The sequence below is a fragment of the Protopterus annectens genome, chromosome 2.part2, assembly GCF_019279795.1.
Source record: "Protopterus annectens isolate FY-2018-M chromosome 2.part2, PAN1.0, whole genome shotgun sequence".
NCBI lineage: Eukaryota > Metazoa > Chordata > Ceratodontiformes > Protopteridae > Protopterus > Protopterus annectens.
The window spans coordinates 497,031,542-497,050,811 of NC_056730.1; the positions used below are offsets into that span (position 1 = coordinate 497,031,542).

The 19,270-nt window shown below is 37.7% G+C and overlaps 1 protein-coding gene across 1 annotated transcript in view; it reads left to right on the forward strand.

The window, feature by feature from the left end:
* The first annotated feature begins 5,895 nt into the window (after positions 1-5,895).
* The window catches only part of LOC122795680 (cytochrome P450 26B1), a 128,473-nt gene continuing 115,098 nt past the window's right edge, over positions 5,896-19,270 (forward strand). Inside the window, exon 1 of the mRNA XM_044063972.1 lies at positions 5,896-5,979. The gene's annotated coding sequence lies outside the window, so the exon portion shown is untranslated. The remainder of the gene's footprint in view (positions 5,980-19,270) is intronic.

Sequence of the window (19,270 nt, forward strand, 5' to 3'; positions counted from 1 at the left end):
AGAAAATGCACACATCCACTCCAAATGAAAAGTGGAGATGATGCATTTAAATGCTTATTTAATGTTATTTATGTGAACACATTTTTAATCTGGTCAAAGCCTGTATGTCATCTGGCTCCTTGTTATTTGTTAATCCTTTCACTAATCATTTTAATCTTACCATTGTAAGGTATCTTGAGAAGGCACATTCCACATCAAGAGAACAAAAGTGAGATTTAAAAATCACCCCTCTGTGACTTACAATGATCATCTCCAAAATCAGTATAATGATTACTAAATACCCTCCCAAAAAAAAGCCATATGACATAAATTGGGATCTGCTGTACCTTTATATTTGTATGTATCTATTTACATTTGTGTGCTTTTATTTAACTTGCTATTTTGTCTGACACTGACACATATAAAGCCCTCATGTTATCAACATATGTTGAGTGGTATGCCTAGGCAAATAAGTGAAATCTATTGGCCAAAGAATTCCAAGTACAGGTGTAACCTCATGGTTTGCCTCTGAGCAAACATAGCAATTATCTCCTAGAAGGTCGGTAGAGAGAAGGTTTTAAGAGTGTAAGAGTTCAGAACCTGTAAGGCTAGACTTCAGGTTAAAATGCATCTATTGGGAACTTATAAATTAGTGGTAACCTTGAAACTGATGTTAGGTATACTAAACAACTCCAAGAAAATTACTGCCGAAGGGGGCACTGGCATAAATTTGTGCAAGCTCCTTTTTATCGGTCAGTACAATAGAAAGAAAAATATGCTGCATTTAATTGTAAGCAACATTTAACAGTAAATGCAATGTATGGCACGGTATAATTCTATGGACTGACACACTACAATCCAAGTGAACAGTAAAATAAAAGAAATAAAGGAAGGAAGGAAGAAAGAAAGGACAAATGAACAGCAGCTTGATAAATAAAGGGGAAACGTTTGACGTATATTACACATTATTATTAGTTACTTCTGGCGTTGTATGTTTCCTGTAACAGCCTGCATAGACTGCCCACTCTAAAGAATGACTGAACCCAGTAAGAGTTATCCAAGACTTTTAACTTTTACAAGGGAACTGTGCCATCCTAATATTGATTCACCAGTGTTCGGATCCCCATTGTCAACTGGGAGAAAAGTAAACATTTAACTGGGTCTTAATTCAGTAGCACATAACTGGAAATATAAAGTTGAGATATCTAGAAACTTACAACAGCGTCCAACTAGAAATATAAAGTTGAGAGATCTGGAAATCTACAACAGCATCAAACGGAAAATGAGACTAAGGAGGTAACATTCACTTCTGCTTCAGTTCCTGCTCAGTTTGAGATGTATTATATAAGCATATTACTTTTCCACTCCACTCCTTACTTATTTTAATATAAATACTGTATCTAAGATGAATGCACGCATTCAGTCGCTAGATTTCAAAAATTAAGACTGACTATATTCAAAAGGAGTCTAGAACAATATGATCTAGTGTTTAATGTTGTTACATTTTCAGTACGTTTTCCCGAAATATTAAGAAGTATATCCATGCTTCCCAACCTCTTAGTGATAGAAATCTGGGCAAAGCGTAAAATAATGGGGAACAAAAGTCCAAAAATTGGGGCAGGTTTTAAATATTATTCCTATAAACGTAGAAAGTCAACAAAATAACAGGATTTGTCTTAGCATGCATTTTCTAAAGGCTATGAATTCTGATACACAAAAGTTTTTTTTTTCATTATTTAATGACTTCGGAGATCAGTTATTTGACAGAAAACCACACATTTTATGAGGGACAGACCAACAATATGAGGCAATCTGGACATTCTGCGAAAATCTTAATAGTTGAGATGTATGAGAGTGTAGTGTACTTGCCTCATCGGCTTGACTATGCTTATTATGGAATTGTCCTTGTTTCAAATGTCACCCTCTTTGAACAAGATAGTACCAATCTGGACAGCTGTAAGCAAATGATCAAACGTGGTGAGATTTTTAGGGAAAGACGTTTCCACACTTCTTCCAATGTTGCAGAAAACTAGTCTAATACTTAAGAACCCTTAATGTGACACACAATAGACGCGAATATACAACAGTTAATATTTAATTGGGGGAGGCATCATTTTTCCATATTCCTTGGGTTATGATCCCGGTCTCCGTTGCAAAAGTTTAAATCTTTGTGAGAAATGTTCTACTAAATGGGTAGTACCAGAGTTAATGCGCACCCTTTGTGAATCCCATTCACACTCAAGGCCCTTTATGAAAGAATGCGTAGAGGATCTGATCTTAGACTAACAGAGCTGAGTTCACAGAGTTAGGATTTTTTTTTTCAGTTCACAGTTAACTTAGTACTGCTAGAACTAGCAGAGTTGAGTTTGCAGAATTCGATTTTTTTTTGTATGGTTAACTTAGATCTTCTAAGGTGAGTATTACGAACAATATTTAAAAGATACATTGACTGGTTGCAGATGTACTTCATTTGATAGTTGTTTATAGAATTGTCCTGAAGTTCTAATTTAAGATTAGCCAATAACCCAAAGACAGAATTTAAACCCTATAACCGGTGTATATTAGATGAAGACCTTAACCACTGTGTGAAGCTCACCACCTCAATTTCTCTTCTACGTAATGTCCTACTCCATAGTTGTGCCATGGTTTTGTTCCATAAATGATGTCCCATGATTTCGTTTTCTTTTGTGTGATGGTTTTCCTCCTACGGAGTTAGGCCGCTTTTATTCCAGGTGTAAAATCTTAAAAAATGCATTTGTTTAAGAAACATAATGGGTAGAAAGAAGGTCATGAGGCACAGCCAAGCAGATTTTGTTTCAATCAGTTGATGCTTGGCTGCTTTTATTCCGGGGTAAAATCCGTCAAATAAACTGTATTCATGCAAGACCAAAAATACATTGAAATCAGGACACCAGTAAAGTCAGGCATATATGGGGTGCAGATTTATTTTAAGAGGGGGGCTACATTATGCCTAACGCAACACACAAGTGCCACGAGTTGAAACTAGACGTCCCAAGTTTGGCAGCAAAGAATATACCAATGTTCAGAGTGACTCTTGCATTACTAGCTGGCTAGCTAATAGCTTCTAAGGTAATTGTTTTGGTATGCATGCCGTACCTTTAATTCTACATTTAAGAAATATGCCAGAGAAAATGACAGACGTTCAGATGCAGACTGTTGCATTATCCTAAGCTGTATGGGTCCTACCCTACTGCAACCTTAGTCTACTGCAATAGTGATCTATTGGAACATCTGCTTTTATGCTTAACTACAAAACTGCAACTTTGTGTTACTTTGCTGGGTGGAATGGGGAGGGTGGTCTATCTGCAAGCTAGTTTTTAATACTATAGCTAATTATTGTGCTCATTATTAAGGAAGGAAGTAATCAGTCCATCCTGGATGATCCATTCAGCGCCACGAAGGGAGACAGGTTAAAAGACAGGGCCTTTTTTTATCTAAGCAACTAACTTGACTGCCCATCTCTATGACACACATTCTTGCTGACCCCATGCTGCTCTCTATATACAAACTCGTGTTTCTTATAGATTTGCTGGGCACTTCCTATGATAAAGCAGCGGTCTCTGCTGTTCTGCTATTGTAGCTTCCATAGTTCAGTCTGCTTGAGAACTGATTTCTCTGTTACACATGGCTTTCTGGTGTTCTTGACTGGGTTCCAGGGATGACTGGAACATTCACTTTTAGGCAATAAAACTGCCCTAGAAATGCGCAAATGTCATTCATATATAATTTAATACGTTTATTTGTTTATTTATTTATATTTATGTGTTTTTCATTTATTTATTCATGTATGTATATATGTATGTATTTATTTTGTGACGTTATCAGGGTAAATTATCAGGCTATTTTTTTTTAAATGTGCTACTTATATACATGCTTAAAAATGAATAAGAAAATGCACAAATAATGAATGCAGCACTCAGTATGAACGTAGTCCTCCTTGCAGACAATGTGTCCCTGGACTTAAGGTTAACTTCCTAACCCCAGTAAACGGAACATTCAGAGGATAACATCTGTTTAATTTGAGCTGAAGTTTACTTTGTATTTCCTGAGGTGAGGTAGGAAAATAGGAGAAGTCACCCATGCATAGAGGAACCAGGAAAATACGCGTATCTCTCAACTGTCTCTAACCTTTATGGGTTGGTATTTCTTATTTTATGTCACTTGTTCCGCGTCTCCTGTTTTATTTATTTATTTATTTTTTGCATTGTAAACATTGTCTGTGGGTGTTGGTTGTTAGTGATGTACAAAATGGGAAGGGGTGATGTCCGATGTCGAAAACGTAGTAGCGTGGATAACAAATAAGTACAATATTCATAAACACAGGTTCATAGGTAGGTACTAGGCTATTGGCCCTAGGGCCTATACAAGCCTAGCCAAAAAGGCTTTCGCCACCCAAGAAAATTATTTTCCTGTGCCCCTGTCAAGCAGAACCACAGAAGTGATCCCCGGGGTGAATTTCCTATTACCCATCCAATCATCAAGATTTCTTTTGAAGAGTGCTAATTTACTTCGGAAATAGCTTGTTAAAAATAACGTAATAGTTTCTATATTAATTTCAGTTAATAGATCATTGTTTAAAAAGTATACGTAATATGACACGGTTTCTACATTTATTTATTCATTTATTTATGTATTTTGCTCTTAATTCTGAGAGCAAAAAGGTGACATATCTGAAACTCTGGGTTAAATAACGTGGACTTCAAGAGTTCCACCAGCAAAGTCATTTGGAAAGGTATGAAACCCAATTGTGGAATTTCTGGAAATCTGGAGATGTCAGTACACTTTGGAGCGAGGGCGTGGTTCTGGGCCTACGAGCAAGTGTCTGGAAAAAAAGGAAAAGAAGCAATGCCTTGTAGAATTGTGCTGTAGTGAAATGTCAGAATTGTTACATTTATTTAGAAAGGTGATCAAAATACGTTATACCTTGCTTCAGTCGTAAAGACTTCTCCAGACCTAAGTTTATGCTACAAATACTCTGCTCCACTGTTCGGACAGACACTTGATACTCATTTTTGTTTGGCAGCAGCCATTAAAAAGCTGCATTTGTTTTTCCTCGGAAAAATGCAGTTTAACCCGATGCGTTTTCTACCCTTCGTCCTTAGAATATGCAGACAATATGTTTTACCTTATATGAAGCACATGTCTCATAAATTGTGTTTAATTATTGAAGTCTCCTTTCGTTTCTAACAAGGCGACATGGATGGCTTTTGTCATAGATAAAAAGGTCTATGTTAGCCTTGGTTGATGGGATATATTGTTTCCGCCTTTTTCTACTTGTAATTTTAGCAGTAGCAACTGAGTTAGAGAATATTAAGTAACATAGTCTAATTAGAAAGAAAAACTCGACGTATTGAAACGATGCCAGACGAAAACGGAGAAAATGTAATAATGATTAATAATGATAATAATAGTAATAGTAGTAATAATAACAATAATACACACATTCAGACAAAATACGCATTTTGAAGCAGCACACATCTTTGCTCTTTGTTATCATGCTAATTTTCAAAAGGGGGGCATTTTGCCAGACTTTTCTGTTCCCTGAGCAGATTGTATGAAAGGACGCCTTGCTGCACGATGTTAATTTGACAAATCATGTTGTAAAAATACTGTTTTCACCAAGTTATTTAATTAGTTGTTTAACAATAGAAAACGGCGACAGAGAAGTTTTTTATGACATCTCAATATGAATATCAAAAATATAGAGCAGAAAACCGAATACGTGGATTTGGTCATTTTATGGAAAAAATAGGAGCTAATGAGGGAAAAATATGCAAAACTTGTGAATACGATGGGAAATGGCTATCATTCTCCGATAAGGATTTGGTGCTTAAATACTAGTGAATATTCATTCAATAAACGTCACTGCTGTGGGTGGTGGCTGGATCACTTCTATAAAAATCCAGTCGCTTTGAGAAATTTATAACCGTCTTTCATTCAGTATAAAATATGTGAAACATCAGGAGGACGAAAACACTGGTAAGTCCCATTTAAATATATATACTTTTTTCGTATTAGCTTCTTCAGTTTCCAACTTGCTGTTTGCGGTTTGCTGTCATGTACGAACTGCAAATCATATCTGTTTTCTCTAGAAAAGTGTGCTATTTAACATGCATAACAAGCCTTTCCAAGTGTCTGGGTAGGTGATTTAGGAACAACTAGCAGCGCATCTTCTATACTGAGCAGCGGAGTTCATATTTTAAAATAACATCATTTTGTTGCATTCCTAGACTATTTTAGTGATGGCCAATAAGAAAATGAGGCTGGACTTAGAAGGGAGGAGAATGCAAGCTGCAATGTAACTTTTTCAAAAAGCAGTCCATCAGTGTTCTTATGTTTCCAATTATCCTTTTTAACAAACACAGTACAGCAAAATGCGCTGAAAATCCGTAGTTCCGCTTCTATACGAGATGTAAAGTAGAACAGAAGTTGCAATGACTTTGTTTAGACTACAAACTCATGCAGTTATTATTTTCTCCATTATATATCAGAGTGAACAATGTCACGTAGTTCGGGGCACTTCTCACCTAGAAGTGGAGAAAGCTTCCCCGCCCCCCCTTGCACAGTTTTCATTCTAACCTGGAACTAGAATCGCCGGCTATAAAAGTAAATCCATCTCAAAAACATGCAGATGAAGTAACTAAAGAGTCTTAGCCTAGGCGCACAGAGAAGCGCACATGGCACGCTAAGGGCAGGAGGCAGTATCCTGAGCCATAAATAACTAAAATTAGAGCGTGCCCAGAGTTAGCTGCACCTATGCAGTGCCCGAGCTTGCTTTCCATTGTGTACTGTAGTAATTAATGAATCTGCTGTAGATCCTGGCATTATATTTATCCTGCACTGTAATCGTTTCCATTGTAATACTGGAACAGTATAAATGTAGTTTTGTAACACGTTCTGGTAAAACGTTGCGAAACAGTTTAATTGACCCTTGTTTAAAAGTGCACAAACTGGAAAATACAAAATGATTTTCATGAATCAGTATAGAATATTGAAGAAAAACTGTCTTGTATATTCCAGTTCTTTATAGGCTAACTACAATGCAGGTAAATTATATGCAACAGTCATTGGCTCGATTATGTGATGATCTCTCTGCTCTAGTTCGCAAACAGGTACTGCAGTGACTAGGGAGTCCTGCCACAGGTGCGTCCACAAAATGCAAACAAAAACTCTCACGACGTAGAAAAAGTCGGTTGACTCTTAGCAATGTCTGGTTGTTTGGAAAGAAAGCATAGTACAGGTCAGGAAAATGACAATTGGTTAAGTTCAAGTTAAAACCAGCTGGCCGTTGAGCTTTACAGTTGAAATGATCGCCCCAGTAAAGAGATACTGCACCGTACACCAAAGGACCCAGATAATTTGTAATGTACCCAAAAGGTTTCCAGATACAACGTGTAGTTCTCTAAATGATCAGAGCCTGAGCTGCAATGTGAAACTTAAGATAATGAAGTGATTTACTTAGAACAGGGAAACTGCAACAAACGATGCAGTATGGTGTTTGTGTGTGAGGATCGAGGCATAGGAATGTTGCGTCTATTGTACCCCATATGAACGGTGACTAGTATATTTAGAGGCACTTCACATCAATCTACTGCATTAGTTGTTCATAGGTTCATAGGTAGATACTAGGCTATCTGCCCTAGGGCATTTATAAGCCTAGCCAGGGTGTATTTGGCTTCCGCCTCGCTATTAGATTAGCCTACTGTGCCTCTGTAAAGTAGGTCACAGAAGGTACCCTTTTAAGATTAGTTTACTGTGCCTCTGTCTAGTAGGGACACAGAAGAGATCCCAGGGGTGAATTTACGATTTCCCATCCACGCGTCCAAATTTCGCTTGAAGAGGGTCAGCGAGGGGCTATGTCTAACCTGAATTGGGATTCTATTCCAGAGTGAGGGGAGCCTCTGGGAAATGAATCTGTCCCTCTAGCATGTCTTGCAAAAGTCCACCGAGCTATCAATTTCATTTTGGACTTCTGAACGATACCGAAGGCGTGGAATTAGGGTTGCCAGCTATTTAAATGCCCAAACTGGAACATTTTTGTATAAACGTGGGATTTGGCAAGACTGTATTTCACTTTTTTGCCAAAATAAAATCTTATCCCTGCGGCATTTGATTGTTTATGTTGTTTCATATAAGCTTTAGGTGTTTCGAATACAAATAATTGTGCGACTATTAAAGAAAACGTAGGAAACATCTTTATCATAATATCTCAGAACATCTGCAATGTTTTGAACCCAACTGCCCAAATAGGGACTATCCTGTGCTAGGAATTACAGGTTAACCCTAGGTGAAATGAAACGCTTTATCGAATAGGGATTGCGAATGAAACGCTTTATCGAATAAGGATTGAGAATAGGAAAGCAAGCCCCAGTGTGTGTGTGTGTGTGTGTGTGTGTGTGTGTGTGTGTGTGTGTGTGTGTGTGTGTGGGGGAGGGGGGGTAAGCCTATAAGAATGTGTGATATGGAGCTAGGCAGATAGAGTTGACTTGAAAGAATGAAGTACAAATAGTTTTCGCAGTAACGGACCAGTGGAAACATGCGGGAAAGGGAAACTAAAAATATAAGATGCCACCCTGCAGATAATAATCCACAAATCAGGCAACACGTGTTATGTGAACGTTGTCTCTGTCCTTAATGTGCAGTGGATAGAAATGGGGATACTTGGAATTCAGAGCACATAGGAGATTATTTTTTTTTTCTTTGTTGGAGTTGTTTATTGGAAATGGTCTCGATTCTGGCTACACAGAATAAAGCAGGTTCTCGAAATTCCGACAGGGCACCATATAAAACGGGTATCGGACAGAACGGGGGGGGTGGGGGGGTTCTAACAAGCAAGTTCCATTTTGTACTCGCAAGATCTTAGTACTACCTCCCTTGGACAACTATCACTTAAAAATGGACATATGATACCTCTTAGTGCAAAAAGTCTGGACAGAGCTTGACAAAATGGAGGGCAAAGGGCCAGAAATAGGAATCGATTTTAACTACTGCTCTTATAAACTTAAAAAGTTGCTAGAGTAACGGTGTTTGTGTTAACACACATTTTCTGAAGGATTTCTGAAGGATTTGAAGTCTAAAACTCCATTTTGTACTCGCAAGATCTTAGTACTACCTCCCTTGGACAACTATCACTTAAAAATGGACATATGATACGTCTTAGTGCAAAAATTCTGGACAGAGCTTGACAAAATGGAGGGCAAAGGGCCAGAAATAGGAATCGATTTTAACTACTGCTCTTATAAACTTAAAAAGTTGCTAGAGTAACGGTGTTTGTGTTAACACACATTTTCTGAAGGATTTGAAGTCTAAAACTCAAATGTATGTCATTATTTAGTGACTTCGGTCCTCAGATCATCCCTGTGATTTGTCAGAAAACCACAGATTTTTATGAGGAATAGACCAAAAATATACGGCAAAAATCTGAATATTCTGTGAAAATCTGGTCAGTTGAGGGGTATGGACACATCTCTTAAAATGCTACTCTCCAAGCAATTAATAAATGCAAGAAACATTTTTCAGCTGTTAGTCCAAAACTAGTAAATATATTGTTTTCAGATTAGCGTTATGGCACATGTTGTTGAAGGCATTCATTTAGACAGTTGTATATATAATATGACCTGAATAAAGCCATATTGATGTGATGCTCAGAAAAAAATGTACTCAGTAGAGCACAAAGTATGCTTGACTACACCCCTAGGACAGAATGAATTGAGCCCCCCAGTCTTTGAAAGTGAGGCATACACTTATCCATATAAACCACCAATAGGAAAGGTTGTGATAATATAGAGACCATCAAAACATTAGACGACGAATAAAACAATTAAATAATTGTATTTATTTTACCCTCACTACTCTACTCCTCCATCTACAATGCATTCTACGTCGCAGCATAGCTTATCTGTAGACAGACAGACAGAGAGATAGACAGATAGATGTCATGTAAGTAAGTAATTAATAGTTAATTCGTCATACAGCACAGTTGTAGGTCAAACACTTTTTCATTCTTTTTGGAACGTGGAAGGGGTACTACAGCTATTTTAAACAGCGATTGCAAATGATTTTTCAGGGACATGTACATAAAAGTGATTACATTTTACAGCGATACTACGGAACAGGTTTAAACAGTTGTAGTTTTGGCAAAACAGAGAATTTCATGGAAATGAGCCAAAGTGGAATGAAATAGTAAGGAGCAATTACTTTTCTCTTCTTTCTTTGTCATTGCGCTGGGATGATGTTATACATACGAACATAATACCACGTCTGGTTAATTACCGTTCACTCTGACGACTTGCAGATGTGACTAATACATGATGGAGAGGGTAATGTCTGCAGAAATGCCACTTCGGGTCTTCCCCAAAAGGAGGCCGCTAGCCTAGTGGCACTAACCCGGCAAGCAAAATGATATACTACTTTTACTACTACTGCCACTACTACTAATAATAGTTGTTGTTAACAAATAATGGAGCACAAAGCGCTGATCCGAACAAAAGTTAAATGTAACTATATATATATATATATATATATATATTGTTAAGGGGTTTATTCCGAAGATTGGCCGCGCGAATAAATGCAAAGAACCTGCCTTAAAAGGGATGGATTAAGTGGACGGGAGATACCAAAGAGCACTTATTCACATTAGGTATTGAGAGGTTCCCTAGTTAGGATAGCACACGTTCTTCAAAGGGAAGATCTTTAGGCAGGTAGGGTTACCACCTGTCCCACTTTGTGAGGGACAGTCCCTCTTTGGGCAGTTGTGTCCTGACCAAAAATATTAAAAATGGCAAATGTCCTGAGATTGTAGGACATAATTATGTCCCATATTTTATGTAATAGTTGCATAAAAAATAGTTATTTCTGTATGTAAAATACCTAAATGTTACAAGAAACAGAATAAGCAACTAAACTGCTACAAGAATAAGCTTTCATTTAGGAAAACAAGTAAAGTTACATCCTTTGTACTGACCGTGGGTATGTGTCGGCCTGTAAAATCTGATGTATGTCCCTAAAATGTCCCACTTTGGCCATTTGAAAAGGTGGCAACCCTATAGGCAGGTATACTACTTTCCCCACTCCCCAAAAGAAAGGAAAGAGAGAGGCTGGTTTGACCGGAAAGCGTTATGTTATAAGCTGAATAAGATTGTAGAGGAAAGGACGTTACTGAATGCATCAATTTTAATTACTGCGTAGGGATGATGATGTGCGTGTGTGTGTGTGTGTGTGTGCGCGCGCGACTATGTGTGAGCATACCAAATGAAACTTTTTATGAGCTTAGGGCTGGGCCAGCAGACATGAAGTCCATTTCATAGTGGCCATCCAGACTGAAATGGAATAATAAAGATAGCCAATTCAGGAAATTACGAGAAATACACAGCAAATGAAGGGGCAGCCGTCTCACAGAGGAGCAACGGTTGGTGTGTGCGGGGGGGTGGAGTTGAGAGAAGAGCTGTAAGCCAGGTGAGCCTGACTGAGGGTGTAAACCACTCACATCTGTCTATAAATGCGCTGGTAAATGAACTGTAAACTGATGAAGCAATTAAAGAAAAGCAGATAATATTGACTAAGAAAGCAAAATTAAGAGTCTGGCAATCAGAAGGTTTTGCATACTAGAGCCAGAAAGACAAAAAAAAAAAATGGCAAGTGAATGAGAAAGACCTGTAATGTTAGCGACACACGCACACACACGTGTGGGTGTGTGCGTGTGTATCCGCTTATGTATGGTGCGTGCGATTTAAATGAAATAACCGTGACTTGGGGATTTGCCCTTTCCTCTGCATTGTGCGATGTCGAATCTGGTTTATGTTATTAATGCAAGAGTGTGTGTGTGGGCGGGAGTGGGACCCCCCTGCAAAAGCATTATTTTTATTTGCATGTTCTTAGAATATGTTTTCGAGCATGCACTCTGGAAGGTCGATTCTTTTTTTTTTTTTTGGGGGGGGGGGGTAAGTTTCGCGTGTCAGCGTTTTGCGGTTTCCAGTATTCAGATTTTATGCATGCACACTCGGCACACTCCCTACATTCGTGAAAATGGCATAACCGACTAAAAGAAACAAAGGAAAAGAAAAGAAAAAAAAGATTCCTAAAGGTAGCCAAGGAGTCTTTTACGAAGGATGAAAGGACATGAGTTGATACTAGACTTGCCATTAAAGAACCCAGTCCAAGTCTGCAATTGCCCCAAAGCACTGCACCACCCAACACATCATAACCTTAAACCTCTTTATCAACTGCCAGTACGGAGGTTGTGTTCTAAATATAGTGTGAACAGCAAACTGCCTGATAGTAAGAACAATGCTTGTCCATAAAAATGAGATCAGGACCAAGGAGGGCAACCTCTGACTGAAAAAAAACACTATTGCCTTAGTCCTATTTAAATATGTCTGTAGAAAATGATGCATAATATAATTTAATGCATATACATACAAATAATCTACCAGTAAGAAATACTATTACATTTGTCCTAACTAAATATTTAATAGAAATTAACACATAATGCCATTTAATACTGTTTATTGTAGAGTTTACCTTGGATATTTTGCTAATCAGACTTGGTTGACAGCTTTCAGTAACTTATTCCCTGGTGTCTTCTCTTTGAGATTCCAGAGTTGTTATATGAAGCACATTTAAAAATAATTAACATTTGTAGATATGCATTTACTGGGATGCTTTATCAGTTTTATTTAGAACATTTTTTATGTTTAATTGGAAGCACAAATGCCATATTTTGACTTTCAGAAACTCGGGGGAAATAATATGAGCACCTTAAGTGTTTTATTTTTTTGTGTTAAGACTGATTATTTGTTAAATATGTGATAATTTGCTGAGGTATTGAAAACACAACAACTTACAGCTGTAACTCAAAGCAGCTACTTTCATGTTGTTTTAATTCTTATATACTTTTTCTGCTTTTGATATGCCTTCACATTTTTCAAGGTGCACTATAAATAAACTAATTAATTTGGGAAGAGACATGCCATTTTACCAAGATTCAAAGAGGCAATGAATGCAGCTACATAATGCACGCAACACAGCAGCCTGTTTCCCATCTGATCATCCCACAGTCATGCTGAGAATATGTGGCTTAGTCCATATTTCCATAAAGGAATGACTGGCACATCACAGCAAACGCTCATTGATAAATACAATAAAATGAGAGGAACGGGTGAGCAGTGCAGCACACCTTACTTCGACTGTGGTCCTGGGTCACTGTTCATTTCATTAGGTAGTGATGTCGCACATTTAATCAGGAGTTCACCTGAAGTGTGTACAAGTTGAAACTGTAGTTATAAAATCTGTGTGTGGGGGAACTGTCCAGCATAGGATTTACAACTTATCAGCAGCATTCAAGCAGAAAATGGATCTGGAGAGGGAAGACTGATGACTACAATTTTACAGTAAGGACTTAGTCTGGTTTTCCAAATCTAGACTTCTCTCTTCTTTTTTCTTTCCAGAAATTATATTTATGTTCATAGCTTTTTTCTTGTCAGTGCAAATTCCTCATTTATTTTTCCTCAGCTTTATTATATAGGACAGATCTGTAGTCAGTGCATTTCACAAATTAATATTTAAATACATTTTCACTAGAAGCACCATTAATGTATGTACAAAATAAAGCCCACAATCTGAGTTGCTCTGCTTCTAGCATACAAATCTATTATCCCTTACACATCTTTTTGTTCATCTGCTTGTCTGTCTGCCTATCTAAGCTGTATGTTGAATGTGCTTAGCATTATAACACTCATTTCACACATGCAAAACATACTTGTATGATAAACATCTGAATTTTACCACATCATAATGAAAAAGGGTACTGAAGACTGCTGTGCATCTGTGTATATGTGTGTGTGTGTGTTTGTTTGTATTTGTAACTCTGTGTGTGTCTGTTGTCTATGTGCATTGCGTGTGTGTGCATATCTGTGCCTATATGTGGGTAGAATGACTCTTTCAATAATAATGAAATAGTATTGTCAGGATGGGCTTTTCAGTCATCTTTGGAAAGATAACATGGGTAGTTGGATTTTACAGGACAACTTTACATATGCAGAGTTTAGAGATAATGACTCACCAACAATTGTTTTAATAATACATGCATACTTTAAAAATAACACAAAAGCATACCTTGTTGACATCATTTTAAATGTGAACAGTACAATGCATCCTTCCTTAATCTGCTGTTAGATGGCTTAACACAATTCTTTACCAGTAACTGCAATATTGTCATTTTCTTGCCTTCTTATCCATTCTTCTAAGATGTGCATGTTGCTTTTCTTGTTTCTTTAGTGTCTGTTGTTTCATGTGGCAGCCTTTTAGCTGTAGGTATAGCAAGTGGTGTTATAGAGTCGGAGATGTAAAAACAGAATAAGAAGTACTGGTGAACTGCGGTCACAGATTTCATCAACTTACTTGAAACAGACTGCAGTTAGTATTAAACATGCAGCATTAATATCTGTCAGTGACACACACACACACACACACACACACACACACACACACACACACACACACACACACACACCACAAATAAACATGCAAACGTGTATGTGTTTTATTTTATATATCTTTGGAATCTTTATATTACCTTTTCTTTACAAAATATTTGTTTAATTATCTCAAAAATTGATACAGTGTTAATGCATCATAACAGTAGCGGTGGGAACAAAAGTGCAGAAAGATTCCTACACCTGTGTTAGAAATAAGCTGCAGTCAGCTGTCAGTTTTCATTCAGATTATTTCAACATTCAAGCATCCCTTAGTGTGTGCTTTTGCAGTCTTGACGTGTAGTAATTTGAGAACAGCCTGACTGTAAAGGAGAGAAACATGCATACTTCTCTCTCCTCTTTCTTTTCAGACACAGAGATTACACCTTCAAAGAGTTTTGTGGTAGATTAAAAGATTCAGAAGAGGATATATAAGTTGTGATATATAAAGATGAAGCAAAGTTCACAATTTCATTAAAAAAAATCCAAGGTGTTTTCCTCATTTGGATTATTTGTAGGAAAATAATAAGTCCCATCTTTGCTGCAGATCTTCACCCATGGCTGACGTGCAGATTTCTGTTCCAGAACAAGATGACTTCACTGACATACAGGGCCAGAGCTTTTTTATATACCACTTTGGTTCTTTTTGTATATCACCTTGATGGAATCATTAGCTTAACAACAATTCTTGGTGGAACATTCTTTAGCTAATATTAAAACTGTAACTGTCAGCCTTAAAGGAATTGCAATATTTACAACATAAATGAAACAACTAACAGCCACAATGAAGTGAAGAACAAAAACAAATAAAACACAGAAGATGGTGGACCAGAAAACAACAAAACTTGACAGACTTTATCAGACTCTGAAAGTGCTCACTGGAGATGTATTTCTGGACTGTTGTTATTGTAACATTTAAAGTTCATACCTTCTAGTCTACCTTCTTAGCTGTTTAATGTTTACAACATACTTACACTAGAGTTCTATTTGCAATAGCATTATTACAATGTTTCTCTTTATTTGCAATAGTATTATTACAATGTTTTTCTTCAGATTTACATCATTTTGGCACATCACTTGGTGAGAACTGACAAACTAGATAGCAATGCCTCCACTACAGCTTGAATCCATCAGTTTTGGGCTCAGTAGATGGTCTGTGAGCCCTAGACAGGCCATCTGCATGGTGGCAAATCAAGCATAACTGACATTTTATACTGACCTTTAATGGCTGGAAAAGAGCACCCACCACATGATTAATATTCCCATCCTGCTGTTTGTGTAGCCACATGGGGTGCACAGCTTGTGAATAATGTAAAGTTCTTGCTGGGGAGATAATGTTTCAGTAATGAGAACACCCAACTGACATCTGAGCATCCCCTCTCAGTAGAAGAATACCTGCCCTCTGCCATCCTTAGTTTGCAACTTAAAAAGTATATAGGGTGTTCCCCCCATATATTTTTCAGAAATCACCACCCAAAGGCTTTCCACGGATGTATTAGTATAAACTATAAAGGAATTATGCCAATGTAAGGATGTTAAAACAGATTCTGAATGCAATGCTTTCCTTGACTGTTTAAATGCACTGTTTAGTTTTGTTTCCATTTCTCCATAAGGAGCATCTCTCGGTTTGTCCACTAAGGATGTCATGTCATAGATACAAAATGGGATACAGACTTCCAATAGCTCCTAGTTATCCTTAAGATTGCCCTCATTTGCTCCTTAGTGCCTGTAACAGGCCAGTTTCTCGCTACCTCTAGATTTTCTTTCTGTAGCCTGGCAATTCAAATTCCTATTACATATTTTAAATAGTTTGTCTCTGTCATGCATACCTTGCACTTGGAGGTATTGACTGTCAACCTGACTTTTCTCAGAGAGTTTAATACAACCTGTACCTGAGGTAGATAACCCTCCATGTCCTCAGTGTATATCATGATATCATATTTGTAAGTGGATGCATGTTTGACATGGGAATTTAGGACTCTGTCCATCAATCTTTGGAAGGTTGTAGGGACACCATGTATTACAGAATAAGCCTTTGGGGGCTGAATGAAAAAAAAAAAAAAACAAAAAACACATCTTTTCCCTGGCTTCATCTAGCAAAGAAATTTGCCAGTACCCCATTTGTCAGGCCTTATGCAGTCACAAGTCTTGATTTTCTCAACTTCTCTATTAGTTCATATGCTATAGAGGTTGGTTACTTGTCAACTCTTGAAATGCTGTTCAGCTTCCTAAAATTATTACAGACATTGATTGCACCATCGGGCTTTGGGGCTAACACTGTGGGGATGCTCTACTTGTTTTTTCTATTATCTCCGTCTGTTTTACTTCCTTTTGCACAGCCCTTCTCTGGGAATCTGGTATTCTGTAGTGTTGCAACTTAACCTTTTCTCCTGGAATGGTCTCAATATGGAATTGAATCAGGTTTGCTCTGCTAGGTAGTTCTGATAACACTTCCTTGTTCCTTAAAACAACTGTCTCATCTCTTGTTTTCATGGTTTCGCAAGTATGTTATCTACTTAATCTGCAGGCAGAGAGGTCAGTCCTTTTTCTCTACCATACCATTTGTTTCTACCATTAAACAAACTACAAAAGTCTGCACTTCTTTCCATAGTTTCAGCACACTGATATGGTATACATGCTGTGATATTTTCTTATCAGTCCATCTAACCCTGTAATTTACATTATTTAATGTTCCACTATTTCAAACAGGCAATAAAGTGTTTAGTCAAATATTGGTTTTCTGCTGAGGAGGCCAACATTTATACCTGATCTCCAGAATTAAATTTCCTGGACCTTGAAATTCTATTACACATCCCTTGTTGTGTACCACAGGTTCTTTCCATGCATTTCTGTACTATGGGCATCATCACTTTAAACATGTCTTGTAAGGCCACACAGTGTTCTATGACAGTCTAAATGTTTTTTTCCTCTTCTTCTGAAGTTGATCTGACAATTCCTAACAGTTCATATATGGAGAAGAAGTGGAAGCATTTTGTTCAGCTTCTTCACCTATAATTTTAGATGTATTTCCCTTGCTGTGCTCAAAGTATCATCTTCCCATTTTACCTTTTCAAAGGTTATCCAGCTTACCTAAACATCATCAATCTATGTAGATTCATCAGATGTGACTTTCATGAGATAGATGGCATTGCCTCCTCTCCTACTAGTACAACCTCTGGAGTCTCAGTCTCTAGCTCTCATAAGAAAGGCAATTCATAAAAAAAATATTCTTTGTATCATCCTGTATAGCAGTAAAATATTTCATATTGTTATGTTCTCCTTCTTAACACTCACTTGCTGTTGAGAACTTTCCATTTCTGGAGCTTTCTGTTTTAGCTTGTCAGACAGTCTAGAATTTGGCACAAGTTGTGCACTTGCTATATTTTCTAACTCCATTTCCTTGTAATATACCCCTTCAGTGAGCATTTCCTTCTCTTTGGCTCTACTAGTGATTTCTACTCCCTGCTTTGCAGCTCTTTCTGGCTACAATGACACTTGTATTCTCTGCTTTGTATCAATTTAAAAATACAATATTTTACTGTGAAACTCTTTTCATTCCACTGGTTTTCTTCTTGCAGACTGCTCTGCCATATGTGCATTCTAGCATATCTCTTTAAATCATATAGGTTCTTCCTCTCTCTGTCTCCTTAGGCAACACTTTTCATCTTGGGAACTCCAACACTATGTCTTGGATTCATGCACTCTTGAATCTGTACTGGTAGTTGCACCATTTTCCAGGTTACTCAAAGGTATGTCAGAAGGTTTATTAATTTACCAGTTCCCATCTCCACACTGATCACCACAGTGATAAGACAGTGTCTAAAAATGATGACCTTCTTCTACTCACCTCCACAAATCTTTAAAGTGTTAAAAATTTTCTCCTTTACCATATCATGTGTTAAGCTGAGAATTATGACAACAGAATGAAGTTCTTTGCCAAACACATGTCTGTTTTCACCTGAGTAATAAACTGCTTCAACTGCATTTTTAGTAAAGGTCTTATTTTTATGTATGTACTTCACGACTTCCGCGGTGGTGCAGCAGTAGCGTTGTTGCCTCACAGCAAGAGTTTCTCCTGTTCGTTTCTCAGCTGGAGTGCAGGGAGTGCCTTCTGTGTGAAGTCTGCATGTCCTCCGTGAGGTTGGGTGGGCGTTCGAAAGACATGCATAAATGGGTGCGCCTTCGTTGAAGGTTGAACATCGAGCTGGTACCTCGGCGTTCGTGAAAATCTACTGCCAATTATTAGTGGACCGGAGTTCCGCTGTGGCGACCCCTAACCGGGAAAAGCTGAAAGACAGCAACAACTTCACTTTTATAAACATCAGCATACTACCTGAGTTTTGCAGCTCTTGCAGCTTCTTTCCAACAATTAAGTTATTGCACTTACTTTTGCAGTAGCACAATAGCAGAAAGCTGACTCAGCTATTCTGAGAGACAGTTTGCCACTTTTTATAAGGAAAACATCATTAGCAGTATGCTTTTCACTGGTTACAGTTACACAGGTAGACTAGTGTCATCACTACTAGTACAAATCTGGCTATGTGATAACTTTCCTTCATTTAACATCGTTTGACTCTTCTTCCATACTAGCCTCATCCTCCTCTTCTGTCACATTTCAATCCTTCACAGTCTGCAAGATCCTAAGGCTCTTCTAGGTCCTTCTCTGTTTCTATACCATATCCTTAAGCTACTGCTCACTCTGTATTGCTTCTATTCTTTTTAACTCTCTCACTGTCTTTCTGCATCACTAACTTTCTGACTATTATTTTCCTAACGGAAACCAACATTATATTTATTTA